We start from the raw sequence: 24910 nt of genomic DNA on the forward strand, positions 1-24910 counted from the left end.
TTCTCCTTGCAGTTCACTTTCTTTACTGTAGTAGTAAATTATTCATCTCAGGTGTTGTTCACAGTGACATGCTAATAGGGACCCCTACTCACTAATGCAACACAAATTAATAACCTGAAGGAATGATTAGCATACTAGTATTCAGGTGGTTAAATGTGCATGTGAAATCCTGGGCAGGTTTTTGCTTTGGCGTTTCTACAGCTTGCCTCAGCGACTCCCACAGCTCCAAAGTCCCCCATCATGGGAAAAGTTGCAGGACCCACCATCCACCTGACCCTCCACCGGTCATCACCAGGACCAGTCATTCATGCCATCAGCCTTGCCCTGCATCAGAGGGGAGGAATTACTGGGAAAGATTTGTATTGTTCGACATTTTTGTTTCACCTAAAGAAAGGTATTCTGGGCAAGCCTACAAAGGCCAGCTCTGTTTCCTGAATTTTGAAGGCAAAACTTCTCAGGAGGGTAAACAATGAGCATTTAAGCTGGCATCTGTAAAAGATTCACAAGAGGGAATAAATGTTGTTGCTTGTGATTTGTCTGATAAAGCTTGGGAAGTCTAAGACACATCTCAAAAGTTATGAGGAATGCTTAGGGACAGGGATAGGTTCTTCCTTTATGGCTTGTATAAATCAAAATAAATAAATGAGACATAAAGAAATAATTATGAGACCTGCAAATCAGTGCCAGTACTGGTAACAGACTCTAAATGTTTAGGTACCTCTAAACCTCTTAATACCTCTCACGAGTAAAGCTTCCAAGGATGTGTTTCCCTGTAGTGATGAACTTTGTTTCCAACACAATGCAACACATAGATTTGGTATGCTGTGCTGATTAGGGACTTACAGGGATTTCGCAAAGGATAAAAGATGAGAAACCTTGTTTTATTTGAAAAAGGGCAAAATAACACATGCTGCACCTTATGAAGTGGTGTTTACAAAATGGTAGTTATTTGCACGCCACTTTCAACAAGAGGAGAGAATAATTAAGAGCAGAGGATGCCTGACTCCTTCCCACTGCTCTGAGGGACCAGCCACAGCAGTAGGTCCGTCTGACCAGCCTTCATGATCATGCCGCTTCCCAGTTTCCCCTTGGGAAAGAAGCCTAAGGGAGAGCTAGGAGAGACTGAAAAATGTGTTCACAGATTCTCTGTTGTTCCCCAAATATATTTTCTTAGCTAACTCTTTAACGAGCATTTTGTCAAGGACAACTGAAGTATGCATTTGTGATTCTTCATTAGCTTGACAAATTCATTTCTTTTATGGTATTCCTGAAGTAAAAACTAGCTTCTCAAGTCCAATTTTCACTTTTACAGTCAAGCTTTTGGTAGCAAAGATTTCTTGTTTTTTTCTTTGAAGCTCCATAAACATTAAGGTGAGCAGCAGGCACCACTCTGCAAGTTTAAAATCCCTCCAAAAAGTTTATTGAGTTTTTATGCCCCAAATCCAGATTGTGTCTAACTATTCTCCTCCATCACACAATGTGTTTGAATCCTGTGCTTCCAGTAATCACCTCCAGAAGACAGAAAATGCTGTATTTGTTCCCTAGGAAAGCTGTTACAGATGTGCATTATGTAGTTTCCTTTTCACTTTTGTTAAATTAAAGCAATATTTTAAATATCCTGAATACGAATTTTGTTTGCTTCTCTTATTGCAAGGCCTGAAGGAAAAGCAGGAGACGGTCTTATTTCCTTAGCAACAGAGTCAGGTGTGATTTATGCCACCGTGCGTCCCTGCAGCTGTCTCCAAGCAACAAACCAAACTGCAATGCCAACTCTTGTACGCACAATATACAGAGGGGACTGAGGGAAAACTCTGGAGCCCAAATACCTATCACTGGTATCAAACAGGAGGCAAGACTGAACAAACACTGGATTATCATAGAAATGGAAATCAATCACATGAGTTCAGCCTGCCAAATCCTCAGTATGCAAAGAATAATCTATTTTAAATCAGTCAGCGCTTAGGTGACAGCTGTAGATGTCTGTTAATACTTGACCGAGGCTTTGCCTTAGCTTATGAAAGTAGTACCGCTGCGTCTGCTGTCCCTGAGCTGGCTCAGCAGGAGTTCTCATGGGAAACAGAGTAATTGCATAGCAAAAGAATATTTTCAGTAATAATTCACTGTTAAAGTAGTTGCCAAAATTTGCCAAACTTCATTTGCCATTTCAAAGCTGTTTCCTCTTTGAAGCAAAAAGACTTGCATCTACGATTGTATCGTGTTGGGCCAACACTACGTTTCTAAATAACAACTGTAAAGCTACTGAGGCTTGCCAAATGCAATCATGACAGATAGCACTATTTTCCTGAAAAAAAATACTGTTTGAGTTAAGATGAAATTTGCTTTGGAAGCTGAGGTTTTGCAAGCAAAAGCTGCTGTTTATGTATCAGTCTCCCTGAGCCAATGCTTTTTAGGTGCTTTTCAGGTGCAGAGCTAACACCACCTGTAGGTTACAAAAAGCAAGCAAGCAAGCACTCCCTCGTGTCGACATTTCATCCCCACACCTGGTTTACTCTTACTGGAAATCCACAAAACCTCTGAAATACCAGTGTTCATTCCACTGCTGAAAACGCAGTGGTTTGTATAGGAAGTGCCAGATCGTGTAACACTAAAATCAAGGAAGACCTGCTGACCAACAGGTGAGGATGGAGCATGGAAATGCTGGGATCTCCCGTGGGGTCACCACCCGCTGGCACTGGAACCAGTGCACCCATGTTTCTTATCCCTAAGCACATGCTACCCATGTCAGGGCTGATGCAGAGACAGAGTGGGCAGAGAGCATCACCTCTCCTTGGGCCTTCCCTGCTATGTCAGCATTGGGATGAAGTTCTGCCCTGTGAAGAGGGTTTTCTTCCAGTGCTTTGCAAGATGGAAAACACCACCAGGCCAGCGCCTCCCACCCACCAGCATCTACAGCCTGGAGGGGAAAGACTTCGTAAAGACCACTAGACCATCCCTCATTTTTAGGGATCAGCTCTGAAATGGCAGCAAGAAAGTGGGTGCATGAAGGTCTCCGGAGAGCTGCGTGGCTGGGGTCAGGTCCATCCCCCTTTACATCATGTTTCTGTCCTGATTTTAAAAGTTATCTTTCCATAGAGCTTCTTTAGGAGACCTCTCACTTAAAAAAATTTATTATAATCTACCAAAATTGTCATCAGCTGGCAGCTGTTCCTTAATTTAAAAAGAACATAAAACTGTAAGGCATAATGTTGAAAATTTTTTTTATAACATTTCATCCTAAAGTGGTAAATACTTGCTGTAATATAAGCCTGGATTTATGCTACATACTGGATCAAAGAAACTTTAAGAAATGTTACCTGATTGCAGATATACACTCCTGTTGACATTGCTTCTGTAGATCAGGTCTCATTGCAATTTTGAATTTTTAAAAAGAAAATGCAATTTGTCTTTGAGGTTGTCCTGGTCTCAGCTGGAATAGAATTAATTTTCTTTCTAGTAGCTGGTATAGTGTTATGTTTTATATTTAGTATGAAAATAATATTGATAACACACTGATGTTTTCAGTTGTTGCTAAGTAGTGTTTGTAGTAAGTCAGGGAATTTTCAGCTTCTCATGCCCAACCAGCAAGAAGGTTGGAGGGGCACAAGAAGTTGGTAGAGGACACAGCCAGCGCAGCTGACCCAAAGTGGCCAATGGGTTATTCTATACCATGTAACATCATGTCCAGTATATAAACTGGGGAGAGTTGGCCAGGACAGGGGGGTGAATTGCTGCTCAGGAACTAACTGGGCATTGGTTGGCAAGTGGTGAGGAATTGCATTGTGCATCACTTGTTTTGTATATTCCAATTCTTTTATTATTATTAATGTCATTTTTATCATTATTGTTATCAGCAGCAGCAGCAGCATTATTTTCTTCCGTTCTGTCCTATTAAAGTGCCTTTATCTCAGTCCAGGATTTTTACTTTTTTTTTCCCTAATTCTCTCCCCCATCCCACTGGGTGAGGGGGAGTCAGTGAGCAGCTTAATTGCTGGCTGGGGTTAAACCACAACAGAGATCTAATGCAGTACCAAAATCAGGCCTGTTGTCCCGTTCCCCTTTTTTAACCCAACATAATCAAACTCAGATATTTACATCAAACAGCAGTCCCTCAGAGGTTCAAGAAATGCTGCCTGCCCCTATCACTACAAAATAGTTAAACATGTGTCTAATTTCTTTTATGACTGACAAAAGAACTTTAATCAAGGAATCATAGAATCATAGAATGGTTTGGGTTGGAAGGGACCTTAAAGACCATCTAGTTCCAACCCCCCTGCCATAGGCAGAGACACCTTCCACTACACCATTTTGCTCAAAGCCCCATCCAACCTGGCCTGGAACACTTTCACGGGTGGGGCATCCACAGCTTCTCTAGGCAACCTCCTCCAGTGTTTCACCACTCTTACAGTAAAGAATTTCTTCCTAATATAATTTCTTCCTAATGTAAATCTACCCTCTTTCAGTTTAAAGCCATTACCCCCTGTCCTATCACTACATGCTCTTGTCAAAAGTCCCTCTCCAGCTTCCCTGTAGGCCCCCTTTAGGCACTGCTGTAAGGTCTCCCCAGAGCCTTCTCTTCTGTCCAGGCTGAACAACCCCAACACTCTGAGCCTGTCTTCACAGGGGAGGTGCTCCATCCCTCTGATCATCTTCGTGGCCCTCCGCTGGACTCGCTCCAACAGGTCCCTGTCCTTCCTATGTTGGGGGCCCCAGAGCTGAACGCAGGACTGCAGGTGGGGTCTCACCAGAGCAGAGTAAAGAGGCAGAATCACCTCCCTCGACCTGCTGGTCACGCTTCTCTTGATGCAGCCCCGGATGCAGTTGGCTTTCTGGGCTGTGAGTGCACATTGTTGGGTTATGTCGAGCCTCTCATCAACCAACATGTGAATATATCACCATGTGAATAGTATCACCAAATCTGTAGGACTAATTGCATGCCTGGTGCTATTAACAAACTCAAATATCTTTTTCTTTAATTTGAGATGCAAATTCTGGTTAAGTTTTATGGCATGCACCTGTCTTCTGCTCTCTGCAGAAGGGCATGCTGCTTCCCCCTGTGAAGTGGCATAAGGTGCTAAAATCAAGAAGCTGATCCTTTTTAAAACAAAAGGAAAGGCTGCCTGGGCCCTTCTTATCTGGGCAGCCAAAGAGTCTTTAGGTTCTTCTAGAAAAGTAAAAAACTTAAATGTCTTTTTTGTATATGTAAATACATAGATGTGAATAAGGATTTTCTGGCATAAAACCTCTGGAAAAAGGGAACCAGACCTGTGGAAAATACACCATTAGAGTTGTTTTAATGCTCATCTGCTTATTATTTGTATATGTATTTTTACAAATTTGTATATGCTTTTAGTATGAAATGGAAATAAACCTCTGTATTTTATGCTTTCCCTGGATTGCAGCTTTTTATACTTGAAAGAGTAAAAAAAATGGTTCAAGGCACCCAATTTTTTTTTTTTTTTTTTGCTTTGATATCCCTTCCTTCTAGGAGTATTTAAAGGATGAACTAGAAGTGCCAAGAGTTTTATTATTCATCAGCAGTCTATCCTTATTATTTGCCATTATGCCTCATATGCACTCATTTGCTTCTGGCAAGCTCATTTTAAATGGCACAAATTTATTTTGGTTTGTTATTGTAATTAAAAGAAGCAGCCTGCAGTTGTTAGAGAGAAGTTTTTTTGTCTTAATCTTTTACTCTTTAGCATGTTCATAAATACCGATTTCTTCAGTGTCCTAGTGAGGCTGCTTGTGGTTTTTCAGTGTACAGTGCTGCTCAGAGAAGCAGACAGACTATGGGATAATAAAAGACTGATTTCAACACTGCCTTGCATCAGTCCTAGTAAAACTAATTAAATTCAGAGGCAAAACAGGCTTTCAGTGGGTCTGCACGCTGTGGTTCCCTTAGAGGAGTTGGAGGCAGTCTCTTCCATCAATACTCTACAATACCACCCCAGTTCTAGGAGTAAGTGGATGCAAAATAGTGTTATGCAAAATAATGACTAAATCCATCGTCTGAGAAGCCTGAGGGGAAGAGGAGTTTAGAGAAGCCTGAGGGGAAGAGGAGTTTAAAGAAACCCAGACACAGCCATGGGGTCTGTATGGAAATTGTGGCACACGGAGGTGGACAGCAGTACCTGGGGAACCAAGCACTGGCCAGCAACTGCAGGTTGGCAGATGCCCACTCCAAAAGTGCATGTTCTCCATATCCCTCCGTTTCCCGTCCTGAAAACTCCTGAAACAAACTTAAGGTCCACCAGCCACCCTTCTCTTCCTGCAAATCCACAAAGCTACAGATTGTTACGAGGGGAGAGGCCAAGAGAAGAGCACAGTCCTATGTCCCCTCTCTTTACTGGACCAAAAAGGTCAGATGGGATGATGGCAGACAAACGCTCTCCCTCCCAGAGTGACTCATCACACCTCAGGAAAGAAACAGTGAACACGCTGTGCTGCTGGACCCTTTGAGGCAGCTCATCATTGGACTGTCTCTGTCCTGAATTGTACACTTTCTGCTTTTCCTTCCTTCCTTATTGCCATAGAAATGGAAAAGCATCTGTGAAGTGTCTAGGCTTGACATTTCCGGGATGAGTTTCCAGCCCTGGTACACCTCTTCCACCAGCAGTTAAGCATGTATCTGGGGGGTTGTTAATTTCATTATTATTTTTCTCTTTTTCTTTGGCTCCCATTGAACTTTGTTGCAGATCTGCGAATTTCTCTCCTGAACATTTTTCTCTGGCCTATGTGACTTGAAAAAGTGCCTAATGAAGTAGTCTTCTGTGCCTGTACTCTGCATCATAAACACACGTTGGCCCTAGAGGTACCAATTCCCAATCGACATGCAAAACCCATCTGTGAGAAGTTCCTGCTTCTTTACTCACTAGCTAGAAGAGTCATTTCTCATTCCTTGATGAAGCTTTAACCAGTAAAGGTTCACAACAGCTCCATTTAAAATTTCCCTAAACAGCAATAAAATATTATTAATCCCTGCCTCCTCTCTGGTCCCAGATCACTAACCGCCATCATAAACACAGCAAACTGGGCTATTTGTCTGTGCTTCAGCTCATGCAGAAATAATTTTCTGTTTGATTCTTCAATCAGATCTGCAGACTTTCCATCAGCTGCCTCTTTTATTCTCAACCCACACAAGTCAGTAAAATTATCATCTTTTAAAAGCAAATATTGTACCTTCCCAGTTACATTTTCATTTAAAAAAATAAATCAATAGAGTTTGTAACTGATAACCAGATTATGATTGCTTTTAAGATTCTGGTATCTTTCCCATGAGATAATCTGACAGCACAATAAAATATATCTATTTATTATGAGGAACACTCACATATTCAATCGGCCTGCTTTAAAAAAGACCATAAATGAGACTTAGGATTTTAAACAGCCTGGATGACTTTTCTTCCTCTTAATTTCCAGTTGCTAGTTTTGTATTAGTCATTCTTCCCTGAGAAAAGTTTTAAGAACAATTCAAGACTATTTTATATATATAAAAACATGTATATACCTCTGGACATGTACACCCCTACCCATATAATGAAGCAAGAAACTTCTTCTCATGCTTCTTTCACAGAAACTAAAAGGGGATGAGCCACTTCATTCTCCACAAAGCTCATCTGAAGATGTTCCTCTCTGTGCTGCCCCTGTTTCCTCTCTACAGCCTTCACCCCAGCCCTAACACAGGCACTGATCCTTATCCCTGCCTCTAAAAACTGTTCTGCAATCCACCTGAAAACAGAGGCAAAGAGCATCACTAAAATAATTATATCCAATAGTGCCCCAGCACTGTTTGTCTCACAGTGTGGGGCTGTTGTGTTTTCACAATACAGGGAAAATGTTCTTCTCAATCTGGGGCTGGAACTGAAAAGCGTAAGATTTGCCTCATCCCCCTGGGAAATACTGAGTGTTATTATGCTTCACAAGGAGCATGATTACTGCCCAGGTGACTCTGGGGTTACACTTTACTACTAAGAACATGCATAAAAAAAAAACAAAACAAAAAATTACTGAATGAGGAGTGGCAACGGGAGCAAACCCAGCCAGGCTGTGACTGCAGGCTCGTGGACAGCGCTGCCCTCATGGGCATGACCCCTCGCAGGTGGGAAAAGCAATCCCAGGGGAGAGGTACTCCCTGGGTAGGTAATTTAAAATTTTTAATCTTAATTAATAATTACACTGTTTGGTAATTTTAAATGGTTACATTTGATGGTTAAAATCTCAACATGATGGAAGCAAGTGTTAAGAAACACGGAGGCGAGATCTCCAGCATCTGTGCCCTGGAGGGTCTGTGTGGAGAAGGAGGGTCTCTGCAGAGCAGTGGCAGCCCCAGGGCCCATCTAAAGTGAAGGCACAGAAACTCGTGTGCTGGCGGAGAGCAGCAGCAGCCAGCTTTTCTAAGTGTTTATGCTGCTCAGAGGGGGAAAAAGCAGCCAAAACCAAGCTGGAGTGCCATTACCAACACATAAGCAAGTAGGCAGCAGGTGCTTGTGTGTACCTAGAGGTGATATTTATTGTATGCCAGCATGAAAACATAAGTAAGAATAAGGAAATATTACTTGTATTGCCAGATTCAAATCTGTTTAGTGTCCTTATTCCAAAAACGCCCAGATATTGTGCCGATTGCATTCCTGTTGAATTGGAAATCTGGACACAGAATGGAGGAAGGATACCATTGCTTTTCAGCAAGCTAAACCACATTTTATTTCATCATGTTTTTCAATTTGTGAACTTGTAAGTGCTGTCAGATGAAGTAAAATAGTCACACACAACCTTCTACTAATGCAACTGCAATGACAGCTTAAAAAGCTTAAATTCATGTTACACATAAACAAAACCTGATAGTGGTGTTAATTTTCAGTTTTTCAGTTGGCCCTTGATCTTTAAGAAAATTTTAGGGCTTCTGAGATTACCATATAAAGCAACTGTTGGACTTGCAGTCAGCACCAGGTTAGCAACTGCCTAATGCAAAGGAAAATCTCAAGAAACAGCAGCACATTACCCAAGTATTGCCCAAATTCCCAGCCTTCACCCCTGTTTGGTGCATCCCTTGAGTGAGTCCAGGGAGGCTCTCAGCTTCTTCCTGCCCACACCTGGGCATCCTTCAGAGCCCTCTGAAAGGAGACAACCTCCTTGAGCATGTCCTCTCTCCTGGGCACAGGGCTGCCTGCCCAGCAGCCACCATCCTTCATCTTCCTCGGGGAGATCCACGTTGGCGGGGCCATCAACCTTGTGGATTCACAGGGTGTGTGAGACACTGGGACACAAAAGCCACAGCAGAGCTTTGAGGGCAGGCAGATATTGCAGCTGAAAACCAAAGTGGGCTGTCAGAGAGCCTGCTCATGGCTGCAGTCCCCCAAGCAGCACAGCTGGCAGGCTGCAGCCTCCTCTGAAATCAGCCATGGCTTTTCGAGCTACCACTCTGTTGTGTGTGAAGCCTAACTTTGCTGTCAACATTTTTCGTGAATATTCAGATACCATAACAGCATGAAAAGCAAGATGGCAGATGCATGCATATATATTTAAAAAGTTTTCCTGTAACGCTTTAAAACACTGTTCACTGGATGTTTCTGCTTGTCTTAAATCTAAGCAGATTTGCTGTGGATTTTTGTCATTAAAAAATAGTTAAGTCTGAAGTGCATTATTTTTAATGCTTTAATACTACAACATTTCATTGATGGAGAGACTCAAGTGGTGACCTTATACCTGTGACTATCTCCTGCCATGGCCACAGAGGAGCTGAGTGGGGGCATTCGCCAACCCACCAACATGTGGCCCATGACCCCCCCGGTCCCTCAAGCTCCCTGGCAGGGACGAACGAAGGAGTTGCCGCACGGCACTGAGCTGCACTCCTGCACGGCACAGCATTTAGTGTTAGCAAACAAACCAAGTGCCAAACTCCTGCTTTCACCTACTAAGTTTGCTGGAAAGGTGTGGTGCTTCAAATGGATAAAGATAGGAAAAAATGTACTGTAGAAACTCTGATAAGTTTTCTGTCTTTTCCTTTCCTCCCTACATTTTATTTTGTTTTCATGACTACAGATATTACTGTAGGCACCTATAGTTTTAATGTCAGAAAAGGCCAGAAAGCTGCCCTTTTGGAAGCAGGAGATTTCCCTGGACTTAGAGACAGTTTCAATGCTTGTGACCCCGTGACCCTGGAGTTAAGCCACTTACATCCATCTCCCCAGCTAGAACAGGAGCAGTCAGAGCACACTCTCTGTCAGTAAAAACTGCTAGCTGTATGTATTAACGCAATCCCAGTGCTGCTCCCTGGCCCAAGTAAGCCCCTGTGGTGTTAAAACTCAGGGGAAGGCAAAGGTAAAGTTGCTGCCAGCTTATCCACTGTGTTGCTGCCTGGGGCTGCACGGGCACTGGTCATGCTCAAGGTTAGAGCTACTTTTATATCCATACTTTCTCAGAATTGGTGCTGTGGTTTAACCCCAGCCAGCAACTAAGCACCACACAGCCACTCACTCACTCACTCCACCCCAACCCAGTGGGATGGGGGAGAGAATTAGGGAAAAAAAATTAAAACTCATGGGTTGAGATAAAGACAGTTTAATAGGACAGAAAGAAAGAAAATAATAAAGATTATGATAATAATAATAATAATAGTAGTAGTAGAATTGGAATACACAAAACAAGTGATGCACAATGCAATTGCTCACCACTTGCCAGCAAATGCCCAGTTAGTTCCTGAGCAGCGATCCATCCCCACTGACCAACTCCCCCCAGTTTGTATACTGGATGTGACGTAACATGGTATGGAATATTCCTTTGGTCGGTTTGGGTCAGCTGCCCTGGCTGTCCTCCCTCACAACTTCTTGTGCCCCTCCAGCCTTCTTACTGGCTGGGCATGAGAAGCTAAAAAATCCTTGACTTAGTATAAACACTACTTAGCAACAACGGAAAACATCAGTGTGTTGTCAACATTATTCTCATACTAAATCTAAAACATAACACTATACCAGCTACTAGAAAGAAAATGAACTCTATCCCAGCTGAAACCAGGACAACTGGTTTAATCAGAGGTGAAGGTTAAAGCTCCTTCAGCTTTCGTACCGCTTGTTTCTGAGAACTTTGTATCATTGTAGAATTGGACCTGCAATGGTTTCTAGCACAGTCATTAACCCAACACAGGCTGTGGGCTGTGCACATCAGGCTGCAGCATGTCCTGCTGTTGCACTGCCGCAAGTCCCATGTTGGCTGTGCCATGGGCTGGGAGCGCTCTCTGAAGTGGGACATGCTGGTGAAAATGGACATGCATTCAAGCTCCATTAGCACCTCTCTTCCTGCAACTTCCAATGCTTGTTTTTCCTGCTGCGCTGGCTTTCTGGCTCCTTAGCAATGTCAGATGCATTTAACTGCTACTTAGCAAAGGCAAAGATGAACCCCACCATGCCAGCTTTAGTGTATCTAACATTTCATAATGTCCAAATTATGCTATACTGACTCAAAAGCCTGATCTACACAGTGTTTTCAGGATGAATTGATGTAAACTACCATACCAACACCACAGAATAGGTCTTCATTCATGTTGTCATGCATTTTAATCTTGTTCTCTTTTTATTTTCCTAAAGAAAAGTTGATTCATGTTGTGAAGCTATAATTATATGTGAATTTTCAACTGCTATAGTTCTTTCAACTGCGCTAGTTCTTTCACTAGATTTCATAATTCTTGATAACACAAGGATGCAGACAATGACTTCACAAGATTAAATAAGACTGAATAACTATGTTAAGCTACATAACCATTTACAATTCAATAGCTGCTTACATAAATGTAAACAGCGTATGCCCTGTCTCTAAGAAACATCATATTTGTGATATGTCAAAGCAACATTTACATGGAAATTGGGAGTCAGCTAAATTATATACAGCAGAATTTAAGAGTAGTTTTACTTGTTAAGTTGCCTTGAATTTCCTGGACACAAAAGAAAAAATAAGCTTATCAAATCATATTCAACATTAAAAACTGATTTATTAAGAAATACAATGAACTGAACAGATTGTTCCTGGTGACTATGTCCTTCAAGATTTTAGAACCAATAAATTTCACTTCCACACTTCATTTTTATTCATAAACTGGAAAACAAGCTTGCCTACTTTCTCTGCTCCCAACTGGCTTTTCATTTTTGAAGGAAATCATCTTTGGTAGAACTATTTGAGGAAAATGGACTAGTTTCTGCAGATGCAAAACAGGCTATTTCAATCAAAAGTTGGTTCATCATTTCAAACAATTTTATTTTCAGTTGCATAGCCAGTGCATAATATTTCAGGATTTTGACAAGCTTTAAAATGTTGACAGCAAACATGCACTGCTTGGCATTATTTTTCTTGGTGCAGCAGAGATGTAACCATATAACGTATGCCAAAGTATAAGATAGGTGAGCAAGAAATTCAAGAATCAGAGATGCCAACTCCCTTTGTCTATCTCTGAGGGTACGGGGATAGCAAAGGGGGATAAGTTGTTGATAGTCCATTTAGACCTTAACATTTCATGAGATCAGCTTCAAGGTTAAACCACAAAAATATTCTTTGTTTTTAAAGGTGTGTGTTTCCTTGCTGCTGATGATGTGCTGTTTTCATAATAAAAAGGCCACTACCTCGTACTTCAGTGAGTTTACAAGAAGCATATGTATTGATACGGTCCTTTCATACTAGTGCAAATGCCCATACCAGAGAAAGGTGCAAAATTAGCTTCCTGGTTCCAGTTAGTACAAAACTTAACGTTACTTAGCCCAAAACATGGAGCTAGATTAAATGGCTGGTGCAAGACAACATGGTTAAATCAGGAATGTAAGAGTTAGGACCATAGAAAGAGGATCTTTCATGATCTTAGTGTGAGCCTGTTCTTTGCTCCTTGGGGCTGCCCACAGCTTCCTTCTGCCCAGGTGAAAGCAAGAACTCAGCTGACCTCTCTCGCACTTCTCTCTTTCAGCAGAATAAACTAATTCTGGCTTCACAGTGGCATAAGGCAATTCACAGTAGTGTAAAAGACTTTGCCGGCTCCAACTATTGTCCATAACACATTTTGATCATTACAGCTATTAGAAATAAAAGCTTCATTCCTGCACTCTTGACTCTGTCTAGAGTTGGAGTTGAGAGTCTAGACCAGTTGGTAGGAACTACGGCCAAATCCCTGAGATACCAAATACTCGTTTTCCCATTGAAATTAGAGGTAGATTAGCTGCCTTGTCACTGCTGTGAATCTCATTTGATCCCTATCTTCCATTAAGGATGTTGGCCTTGCCAGTGCAACACTGAATAATACATTCCTGTGTATGGCATACTTACACACAGGTATATATGCAAGTGTGCTATCAGGTTATCTATATGGTGCTATCAGGGGACTAGTCCTACCCTTCTTTGCCATTGGGAATGACTTTTATACATTCTTTATACGAATGTGGGTTCAGGAGGCCAGTGCACAAGTGACTGTTGCAATCCATTATAATTCTGTTCCTTTTTGCATGGTGTTATATTTCCCAGCATATTACTATACTGTCATACCGTGTTCTTAAACAAAAAATACTGAACATGCCACTTGTAAATATACTGCATGCAACTTGATGTGCTGAACAGTTACATTTTCTTTCTAACACTGCTGTCTGTGCTCCAGCTGCAGCAATGACAGGGCTTTGCCTCTCTTGCTGCAAGCAGTTACTATTTTGCTTTTTCTCCTCAGTTTCATCTCAGCCCATTTCACTTCTGGGATTTACAGCTTTTCTATCTTCAAATTAGTTCCCTTGCTATTAAGTAACCTCCATTTAAGATGGTGAAGAGCCCACTGCAGATAACTGTGCATAGCACTCTTATTAGGTTAACCCCTCTGCAGCAGGAAGGCTTAGGTCAGACATTGGCCCTTTTCAGTCCAAATGTCATTTCCAAGAATAATTTCCCCAGTTGCTTAGCAACTTCTCTTAATCTTTCCTTTCTCTCATTCATATCAATATCCAGTCCCTCGGCCACATCGCAAAGCCAAGGCATGCTGCCTCCGGCTTGCTGTTCACACTGTCCTGGTAAAAACAGTCACTCACTGAGACCCATTTTCATTGTTTTGCTCCCCAATATAGTTGCTTTTATGGTTGGTTTGCCCAAGGAATACATAAGGCGTAAGATTTGCAGGCAACAGAGAAACAGATCTACTGTTGCCTTTATGCACTGTGGCTCAGGGATGTGACTCAGTTTAGCTTTGCAGCCCTTGAGGGACCCCAGGCTGGGCAGAGGCTGCCTCTTGCTCTGTTCATAAGCAAGCACCGGAGGAAATCTTTAAAGCAGCATGTAGGGATAAGCTTCAAGCTCTTAGAGAGTTACGATGCCTTTTTTTTCTTTTCTTTCCCTTTTTCTTTCTGAAAATCTTTGAGAATTTTAGCTGAAGCTGGCAGTACAGCAGCATGGCTCAGGAGGAAGATGCTCAGAGTTTCGAGGAGTTACAGCATCAGGTGTATGTACTCCCTTTCCCTGTGTGAAAGGGGACACATGCTATCACTCAAAATACATAGCACAGTCTTGCGCGGTGGAAATATAACTGTTTCTGCAGAGTAATTTTGGGCTTTAGCTGTTTTATGCTCATTTATGTACAATTCTTTCCCTTTCTCTTTTATGCTGCTCAAGACCATTCCTCACATAGCACTGCGATATCGCTATTTGCTTACAAAATAATCATGGGTCTAAGCTTTTCTCATACACCCAGGTGCAGCTCAGAATTCAATGAATATGGCATCATATTAACTAAAATCAAAATTGCCCTGTGTATATTTTAAAAGCAGTTATTAAAGTCCCTTCCTCTGAAGGAAGTATTTTCTCTGAAGTGTATTTAGCAGTCATTATCCAAATATAGTCACTTCAAACATTTCTCATCCCCATGATTGCACTGGTTTAACTACTGGCAAGAGCAAAATAATAAAAACAAAATATCACTATAGCCTCATATGATTTGATTTTTAACTCTGCTAGCATCTCTGTGTTTGCTTGCATAAATAAAAAAGATGTGCTCTGCAGTTTTGTGGGGGGAATCCCACTGGCACCTTATGTTTCTCAAGCTGCAGTAAAAAATTGTGACCTTCTTGTCCTCAGACATACCACTGAGGAAAATTTAGCTGAGACCTTTATCAGTTTTAAAGTCTCCTTCACTCTACAAAGATGTGCAGATACCAAAGTTGGTCCAGATCGAATGACCCTTTCAATAAACAACTAACTGAAATGTCAAAATAAAGTCACTTCAAGTTCTTGATGATATTCAGGACTTTCTACAAGACTGGATAAAAGCCACATACCCCAGTACTCATGTACAGTCCAGACTGGAGACTGCTAGTCAAATGACAAACAGAAACAGTTTTCAATGTAGCTGGAGACATCAGATGGTTACCAGGTTGTTGGCAAGCCAGCTGCCAAGAAACCTGTCTGTGAAGAAGCAAAACTCAGCTAAACAGGACGTAACCTGATAGCCATCCTTGTGGTATGGAGTAAGCATCAACCAAGAGAAGTTCTTCAGCTGTATCAAGAGTATAGACTTCCATTATCAATACCGAGATTATACGCTATTCCTCCTGGTGGCACAAGAACGACAGGATACTGCATGCTGTCTCAAATACAGGATACTGCATGCTGCACAAATCCTGGCTTTTTTACTTAAACTGCAGGAATTAGACAGAATTATGAAGACATCCAGAAAACCTCTGCTTATGGTGATACACCCTGGAACCAATATAATATCAAGCAAAACTAGACAGTTGAGAAAAAAAAAATTGTCTCAATTTTTTCTGTCCCCAGGAGGGAGATGGGAACAGGGTAAAAACAACGGAGACACATCATTAGTCATATTACTAGAATGAAATGGGTTTTCTTTTTGCAGACCCTTAAACAGAAGAGTTTTTTGAAAGACTAGGTTACCAGTATCTCCTGTGTTGCAGCAATAATTATTGGGAATGGAGGCAACCAGAGAAGTAAGGAAGGTAGTACTTTAAAAGTATAAGGCACTATGCAAAGGAGACAAATGTAACACAGACATTAACTCAGCAAATCATGAACAAATTGACCTACAATGAGAGAAAAAGTGAAAAGAAGTAGCATTCCAATTGCTAGAACTTGAAGAAAGAAGAAAAAGAATTGGAAATTTCTCATTTACAAGACAACATTTAATATAATTGGCAATACAGAAATCTAGTGGGAGGATTTGCACGTCTGGAATGTTAACAACATTGCTTTTAACCTGGTTGAAAGGAATAAAGCAGGTATAAGTAGGTAGAAGATTTCCACCATGTGTCACAGGCACCATTGCTCACCTTAGGGAATTGAAACCACAGTCCAGAGCACAAATAACAATTAATAATAATAATAGTAATAATAATAACAACAACAATAACTTGACAGCAGCTTGAAAGCTGGTTATACTACCTATGAGTTAGTTTGCTTTTTTTTTTAGCTTTTTTTTTCCATGTTTGACACATACGAGTAGATTGAACATGGTAAAACAATTAGAAGAATATATATGTAGACGATAAGACTGTTGTCTTAATCAGGTTGCTATTCTGAAATTGCATCTTTGACTTGGATGCTACCTGGCATGCTGCTGGATCCTATCCTTATCTGTTCCTCCCTTCAGACTGCTAACTGGTGTTTCTGTGGGGGTTTTTTTAGCTTTCTGTAAGTGTTCATAGATTTTAATTTAGCATTAAAAGATCATTGACCAAAGTTGTTTTTCTTCTCCCAAAAATTTCATCATTTACATTCCCACTTAGAAGTCTTCCAAGGTCTAAAAGTTTTACCTGTTCTAGTTCTTTCCGAATCCTGTAAGGTAAGATTCATGGATTAGCATCAGTACTGATAAAAAGGAGACAGTTCTTTTCTTGTATATGAGGAAAGAAAGTTTTAGGCAGCTTCATCTGAAAGAAAAGATCAGGCAAAAGAGAAAGAATAAGAACTAATATTGTAGTTCTTTAGGAAAAGTTTAGATAGTCAAAAAGCTACAATCAAGGCAGAGAACTTTTTTTGAGTAAACGTTCCTATTGGATAAATGAAGACCAGACAGAAGCTAGATACATAACAAAGAAACAAAGAGGAATAGGTAAAATGAATATGATGTCTAGCTCAGGATATAGGAAGGTGTAATAAGAGAAGCTAACAATGTTAGATAAAAACCCTTGGCAGGCAGGGCAAAGAACAAAGCAATTTCCATTTAAGTGTTTTAAGAAAAAAAATAATAAAGCAAGATGGGCACCCATTTACTGAACAGCTCTTTCTACCTTATTAGTAACAGCCTTTCTATAATCATTTACTGCTTTATTCTGGAAAAAGGCAAGACAAGGTACTAGATGAAGTACTTTCATGACAATGATGAAATGATTCCCAGGCCATCAGTAACCAAAGAAGCGCACAGAGCTGTATATAGGGAATAAACACTTGAGTCAACAGGGCCAGATAACTTTTTCACAAGACATGAAGTAAATTTTCTGAGGAAGATTCTAGACAGTTGATTTTTTTATATGAAATAAATTTTAGGAGAGGCCAGAGAAAATACCTGATGACTGGAAGAGCTGCAACATTGTCCACACTTCAGCAGGAACAAACAGAATGACAGATGGTGGCTTAAATTGATAGCAATCTCAGGCAAAATAGTGGGAAATCAAATGATCAATTGTAGGAGATTAAGCCCACAGAAAATGAGCCATCTTACATCTGCCATGGCAGCACATTTGCCACTGCTGCTTTTTATTCTGCCCAGACATTTAGTGAAGGTTTTTGCTCTGCAGGCAAGAAGGTACAGCTAATCTCAAAGGTTAAGGCCTTTTTTGCCTTACCCCCAGCTTTCTGTCTTTTTCTGTGTTCCTTTCCCTCCTTCTTCCTTTTTCCTGAGTCAATGCTCTTTAGTTTTATCTGAAGAAACAGCTTCTTCATTGAACCTTTGTTGGCTGCTATTAGGTAGAGTCTCTCTAATCTATCGTAGGGGTTTAATTGATAGAGAATTAGAGGAAGACAATAATTAACTTGAGTCAATGTGATTTTATGGAAGACAATTCTTGCCAGACAGTTGATTTAATTTATTGAGTAGCTGAAGGTAACTGGCTTGAAGTCCTGAATGGTGGAACATATACTTGACTTTGTTCTTTACAAAGTCACGATTGAAAAATGAGTGCTCTGAAATAGCTTCAAAGCACATGAACTGGCTAATGAGTTGGAATGTTTCTTATAAGATAATAGGGAAAAGTGTTGCCTGAAATTTGAAAAACCTTCACCAGCTATAGTTTCTAGAGCTTCAGTGCACAGCAGCTTGCTCATAACCTAAGCAATGATCTAAAACATGAAACAAACTCAATTATACGGAAAGTTTGCTTGGTAGCAGGAGAAGACTGTAAATAAGGTACAATGCATTTAAGAAATCAGCAGAGAGCAGATACACACAGCAGAATCCTCACCAAGATAATCCCCAAGCTGAGCAAATTCAATCATAGAAGAAGAAACATTCACTTGACTTAACTACAAATGCAAATACAGACTGTACCACCTTGCAGATGTGGAATGAGGTCTGTTGCACCCAGGGATCCAGTTGACTTTTAAAGACTGCTCACACTGATGCACCTGAAGAAGGGACAGCATGTTGGATAGTCAGAGGTGTATAGAAAAAAATAATTAAAAGAATGACTGTTCACAGTACTCGATAAAACATCTTAGCTTGTGAGGAAGAACCATTACTTGAAATGGGAAGTTCAGAGATACAGAGAACTATGGCATGAGTGTGTCACAGCATGAATCAGACATTGAGTGGAAAAAGGGCTAGCAAGTGTTTCAAACTATAAACTTGGTTTAAAAAAACAAGTGAACAAATAGATAAAACTCTTACATGGATAGGACTGAAAGAGACTGCATGGCTTATCAAATTCAGCACACCACAATTTAAGCAAGTAGGCATGGCACAGGGATGTCTCTGGGCTCTCTTCTAAAGGGCTTGGCTAAACCAGCCTAGAAGGGATGGCAGGAGGTCCCCAATGTGACCGCCTGCTCAAAAAAGCAGCAGCAAGAAGGTCAGACCATGTGGCTTGGGGCTTTCTCCAGCCGATCTTGAAAAGCTCCAAGAATGCAGACCCCACTGCCTCTCTTGGCAACCTGCTCCACTCTGGACTGTCCCAACGGGAAAAAAGGTTTCCCTTTATATATAATGTGGGCTCCTCCTGTTTCAGCTTAGACCCACAGCCTCTCATGCTGCCTTGCACTGCTGTGGAGAGCCTGACTCCATGTTCTCAGTGACCTGCCCATAGTCAGGAGAAGGCTGCTCTGAGGCGTTCCCAAAGCCTTCCCTTCTCCAGGCACAAGCAGCCGTGTCCCTCTGGGTCCCCGCACAGGGCAGGTGCTCCAGCCCCTGAGCATCCTGGTGGCCCTCTGCTGGGCTCACTCCACCTAATCAACCTCTTCTTCAGCTTCTGTTATACAATAAACGGCTACAAAGGGGCTCCCATTAATTTCCCAGCAGAGTTTTGTTACCAAAATAGACTACTGTTGATCTGATGGTATGAGGAGAGTGACATTTTTGTTCATTGCTTATACGAACCCGTAACAGCTCCATTGGTCAAGGAGTATCAGTAAGGTGGTCAGCTTTCCCATTTCAGGATGCTGACAATGGCATCTATACCTTGAAAAAGACCCTTTTAATAATGAAGAAGATCAGCCTGCTACTGATCAGGGATTGAGACAATTTTGGCTGGATTTGATTCTTACTATGTCTTCTGGAGCAGGACATAAACTCATCAAACTTCCACAGAGGAATGGGAAAGATCTGTCTTCTAAGTTGAGAAGTTGATCAGTTAACCTGGGCCAAGTACTGCCAGGGAAAAAAAAAAAGCAAAACCAAACCCTACCTGTGAATATTCATTTAAGATTTTACAATAATTTCACCTGACTACAAAGAGGTGTCTGTATTTGTTTCTGTGAATATTCTGTTCTATGAATTTACTCTATGATCTGACATAGAAAGCACTAATGTTGTTTTGAGTTCCAAAACCTTTGTCCTGGCAACTTACACTTAAATACCATGCAATATATTCATTAAATTAAAACAGTTCAAGATAATTCTTTTTGAAGACTAGCTACTCTTCAAAGCAGTTATTTCAAAAATACATTTCATAGTAAATAGGAATTTAGTAGTAGATAGTAAATCAAATATCACTCCATTTCTGGACAACAGAAAGTGAAAATATTTGTTGCTCACATTATATGTCATCTTCTCCAAGTCACACAGGCAAATGTCTCTCTCTGAAATATCAGTTTCCCTCCTTCACCTCTACTTTTTATACCCAACACAAAATACTGTTCCCAATATAAGTTGGGTATAAAAATTTGCTTCAGATTAAAATAATTAATAATCATCACCATCTTTTATTTTTGCAGTGTTGGAAACAACAGAAACATTACAATAGAGACGTTAAGTTCCCAGAATACATCCTCTTAATTGAGAATCAGATTCATCCAGAATGAATAAACCATGATATATGCAATGCACATTGTGCTCAGAGAAAGTGGTTCTCTTCCACTTTGAAAGGGGCTTTATTAACTAATTACACAGTAATAATCAGAACGTGCTGATCCCAGGGATTAATGACCAGAATGGTATGATAGTTTCTGTGCACACCTTGGCCCATTAGCTCCCAGCAAGCCCCTAGTTATTCATCCTCAGGAAATTGCATTGTTCTTATTGGCATATTAAACTGCTTATGAGAGCAGAGCCTTCAGGTTTATGGATAGCTTAATTTTATTGGCTAATGTAGAAATAGCTAGTGTGTAGAGCAAAGGGAATGAATGTCTTGTATATCAAATTAATTGGGAATAATCCCTGAACTTTCTATTCACTTGATAATCACAAAAGATTTTCCAGTAGTAACGTGACTGATTTCATTTCACACCACTGCACTTACTACCAGTACCAATGTGTTCACATTGCCACAATTTGTCCTTTTTTTTTTAAAACAGCAGTATATACGTAATTTGACAACATTTGAGTTTACTGATTTCGAAATATTAATTGCAGTTATTGACAAAATTACAAAAACTTGGAAGAAGAGAAAGAGTGAGTGGAATTTTTCCTGCTGCCAGCAGGGCTTGCTTTCACAGAAAGTAACTCACATTAATTAATAGCAGTGAGAACCGTGACCCCAAAGCTCCCAGAGAGCAGTGGAACAGCAAGTCCTCACAGCCAACAGCCCTCTTTCCTGAGGGAGACAACCATTAGGAAAGGGCACAGCTGCTTTCCTACTGAGTATGTTCTTCCTTCAACATAATTTTCCACAACATAAAATATAATAGAACTGCTTTATTAAATCTCAGCTAGACTAAGTAATTTCTTACAAAATAACAAGACAAAATAAAAGCAGCTGAACATCTCCCCAGACTTGAGACACACCGCTAGTGCTGCTACATGTAAAACTACACCTAACAGCTTTGTTTTGTGATAAGCAGTGTGAGGGGGTGGTTTCTTCAGCTCAGCAGCTTTTTCAGCATCGGCTATTATTTGAGGTTTAACCAGGGCTTGGACTGTTACTGGCAGCAATGGCTTGGTCACATTTGTAAGCATGGTGTGGCACAATCGCGGTAACTTGTCAGACAAGCACAAGTGGGACGTGCTCTGGACTTGTGCCATTTCGTAGAAACAATGCTCTTCTCATTTAAGCAAGAAACAGTATCAAAGCATTGAACATGCCTTCTAAAGAAAGCAAGGCTGAGTGAAAAAAATGGGAAAGATGCTACTCTTTAGTCCAGTGCAGAAATATGATAATGAGCAATTTTATGGTGACTTTCACCCAAGCTGCTCCAAGGGCTTTAATTAAACATATCTTGAATTCTTTATTTGTCCAACATTCATAATTTCAAAAAACAATCTTTGATATTTATGCATAAAGTTGGATTTTATCCAACCGTAGAATCAAAAGCAAATGTTATTTTTCCTATCATCATATTATCCCAATCCCTTACAATCATTCATTAACATAATCTCATTTTACCTGGATGAAAGACAAAAGCAGTATTTCAAGCCATCATTTTACAGATGAGATAGCAAGGTCCAGAAAGATTTAAAAACTGGGCAAGAGGAGCCTAGAGGTAAAGCCTGGGCAACACCTTAATCACAGGTCATCCCATCTTCCTGCTTGCCTGGGCCAATCCCTTGCCCTACTGCAGGTTGTGAATACATACATATATTGGAGGAGGTTAGGTGTCTTGGTTTGGCTTTTTTTTTTTTAGCATGCATTAGAATCATAGAATGGTTTGGGTTGGAAGGGGCCTTAAAGATCATCTAGTTCCAAGCCCCCTGCCATGGTATTGGCTTTAGTACTAATCCCATGTCTTAAAGAAGAATGTGCTATACACTTCATAGTCAGGCTCATGCTCAGCCCACTCTCCCCTCTTTCTACAGGGATACTAAACTGAAGATGCTCTGTGAATCTCAAGCAACCAAGAACCTGCCCCCAAAGTATTATCTTCCCTGGAGCATGGAGCTTTCTGGAGGTTGGGGAAGTCCCTAAAGCAGAGAGTTCATAATTATTCTAGCAATTGCTTTTGTAGATGATGATGAGGATTTTGAACTCTGTTCTAAAATTGAGAATGAAACATGGTTAGCAAAGTACAGATGTCAATTGCTCACCTTGGCCATCTTTGTTTATGAGGCATGTAGCTGCATGCTGTACAATCTGAGGCTTCCTGTAGCATTCATATTAAGACAAAGGAAAAAGGGGTTGTGACGGTCGATACTAGACATGTCAGGAATGTGGATCAGTAGAGATGTTTCCTTGCTGGAAAAAAAGAGAAAGTTTCTGGACCACCTGAAATCTTCCTGACAAAAACAAAACATGACCCCAATGCTACACTCTACTTTGGTAGCCTGCTTCGAGGTGCTGAAAATACTGGTGAGACCAAAAGATTAAGCTGAACATTAAAGTATTTCCTAACACTGGTACAAAACTATTAATCCTCATGTATGTCTTGGCTGGGTAAAACTTCCATCAACTGCTGTCTGCCCATCAGTTCAGGTTTTCCAAGCTCTGGGGTTTCTGCATAAAGAAGGAAAGGACGGAAAACCATTGCTATCTCTACATAAGTATGGCATAAATGTCTTGTCTCACAAGCTCCCTAAGGATGAACAATGGGAGGGAGGGAACAAAGGGGGAGAAATAGAGCCTGGGTGACTTATTAATATACAGACCTATAGAAGTATCTGCCTAACCAGGATCCAAAAAGTTGTACCTCTGTGCACAGAGGTCCACAAGTCCTCATATGAGGACTTTAATGCTCCGTGGTATCAAAATCCTGCCAGAAGCCTCCCAAAGCATCTGCTCTTGGTGCCTCCAGCTTAAGGCCAGAAGCAAGCTGTCCATGACACCAGCAAACCCTCATCCAAAGGTGAGAGCTTTGACCCTGAAGATGAGTAGTCCTTCACAGCAGGCTGTCACCACGGCAGGGGTGGCAGCCTGGCGCTGGGCAGCGCAGGAGGTCATTGGCACCACCTGTATACAGTGACAATCACAGGTTTGCAGATGAGGGGTCAGTCACAGCTTTCCACAGAGGCACAGGTACTCTTGGTCACCTGGGCCATATGGCCTTCATGCTATGGAGAAACTGAGATTCAATAAACCACGAACAGCTTTCTGGGTTTCTGTTTGAGAGGGCAGGTCTAAATTTCAATAAGACCATTTGTTGGGTTTTGTTACCTCTAAGCAAAAATCACTCTAATTTTGCCTTAGAAACAAGAAGACAACCCTTGAAAGCATAACTGACAGCCAGGACTAATTACCTGTGTATCACACAGAGCTGTTACAGGAGTTAGGATTTGTCTGATACAGTTGTGCCTGGAAGAGTGATTATTTATATACCTGCTGCAATGGCAACACAGAAAGATGTCAAGAGATTTCAGCTGTGCTTAGTTTGAGTCTCAATGAGTTTTCTGCAGGGATGCTGATCTCTGATCTTTTTTTTTTTTCTTCTACTTTTAATATACTGATCACAAAACAATGAAGAAATGTGGGGCCATTGAAGAAGTGCAGCTGGGTTTGATCTGGCAGGGTCAGAATTTGTAGTATTTCATCAGTGTATCAACATGCTAATCTCTCTGGTAGTGAATTTTCTTCTGCATTGTCTGGAAATGCTCAGATGATGTTTTTCCAGCAGTGTACTGTCTCAAGGCTTCCAAAGAAAAGGTCATTTATCTGAACTGTCCTTTGCTAGGTGATATTTCTGTTTCTGATGTTTATTCCTCAGCCAAAGATAAGGGACAAACTTCTGATTGTGGCTAGGTAGTCTTAACATAATATTTTAAATATATAATTAAAAAATGACTATATATTTTTTGGTTGGATAAAAAAGTGCAGAGCTTCCTAGAACGGTAGAGCTCGGAAGGTGAATAAGGGCTCCTTTTGCTGCTTGCTGAAATACAACCATCAGTAAAGACAAGCCATCTCTGTCACAGACTGAGAATAACAAGAATGAATGGCAGACATCTCCACCTTAGAGATATGAGGACACAAAGTCTGGCAGGTGAGCATGCTGACAGCTGGAACAAAGCACCAAGAGACATTGATGTGCAGCCATCACTTGGTCTCTCCAAATCAAGACTGGGTATCTTTCTGGAAAATAAATCATAGATCAATGGGCCAGGGTGAATTTTTACAGCACATGGCATATTGGTCAGACTAAATAACTAGAGCTATCTTGCAGCCTCAATATCCATTAGTCAGCCGATCAGAGCAGCAAATGAAAGATCATGCATTCAGTAAGGACCACAGGCAGGAACCGAGGTAGGAAGGGGATATAATCTCCTGACCTTCCAGTGGGCAAATCACGGCTCCTTAAATAAATAAATACACAACTTATTCTATAGAAAGGTGCACAGGCTTTTGGTTTCACTCCCACATGGTAGGGCTTTTTTCCCTAG

At 41.0% G+C, this 24910-nt stretch overlaps 1 protein-coding gene across 3 annotated transcripts in view; it reads right to left on the reverse strand.

Annotated features, from left to right (window-relative positions):
• OXCT1 (3-oxoacid CoA-transferase 1) overlaps nucleotides 1-24910 on the reverse strand; it is a 157387-nt gene that overhangs the window by 13559 nt on the left and 118918 nt on the right. Inside the window, exons 16-19 of one of the 3 annotated variants that reach the window (XR_012648912.1) lie at nucleotides 24483-24602; nucleotides 22628-22775; nucleotides 18506-18579; nucleotides 16811-16886 (exon numbers count right to left, since the gene is read on the reverse strand). The exons of 1 other annotated variant lie outside the window; for it this stretch is intronic. The gene's annotated coding sequence lies outside the window, so the exon portion shown is untranslated. Of the gene's footprint in view, nucleotides 1-16810; nucleotides 16887-18505; nucleotides 18580-22627; nucleotides 22776-24482; nucleotides 24603-24910 lie in introns of those variants that run through there. One more of the 3 variants, XR_012648913.1, reaches the window with a different exon arrangement.

Source organism: Buteo buteo, chromosome Z (genome assembly GCF_964188355.1).
Source record: "Buteo buteo chromosome Z, bButBut1.hap1.1, whole genome shotgun sequence".
Lineage (NCBI taxonomy): Eukaryota > Metazoa > Chordata > Aves > Accipitriformes > Accipitridae > Buteo > Buteo buteo.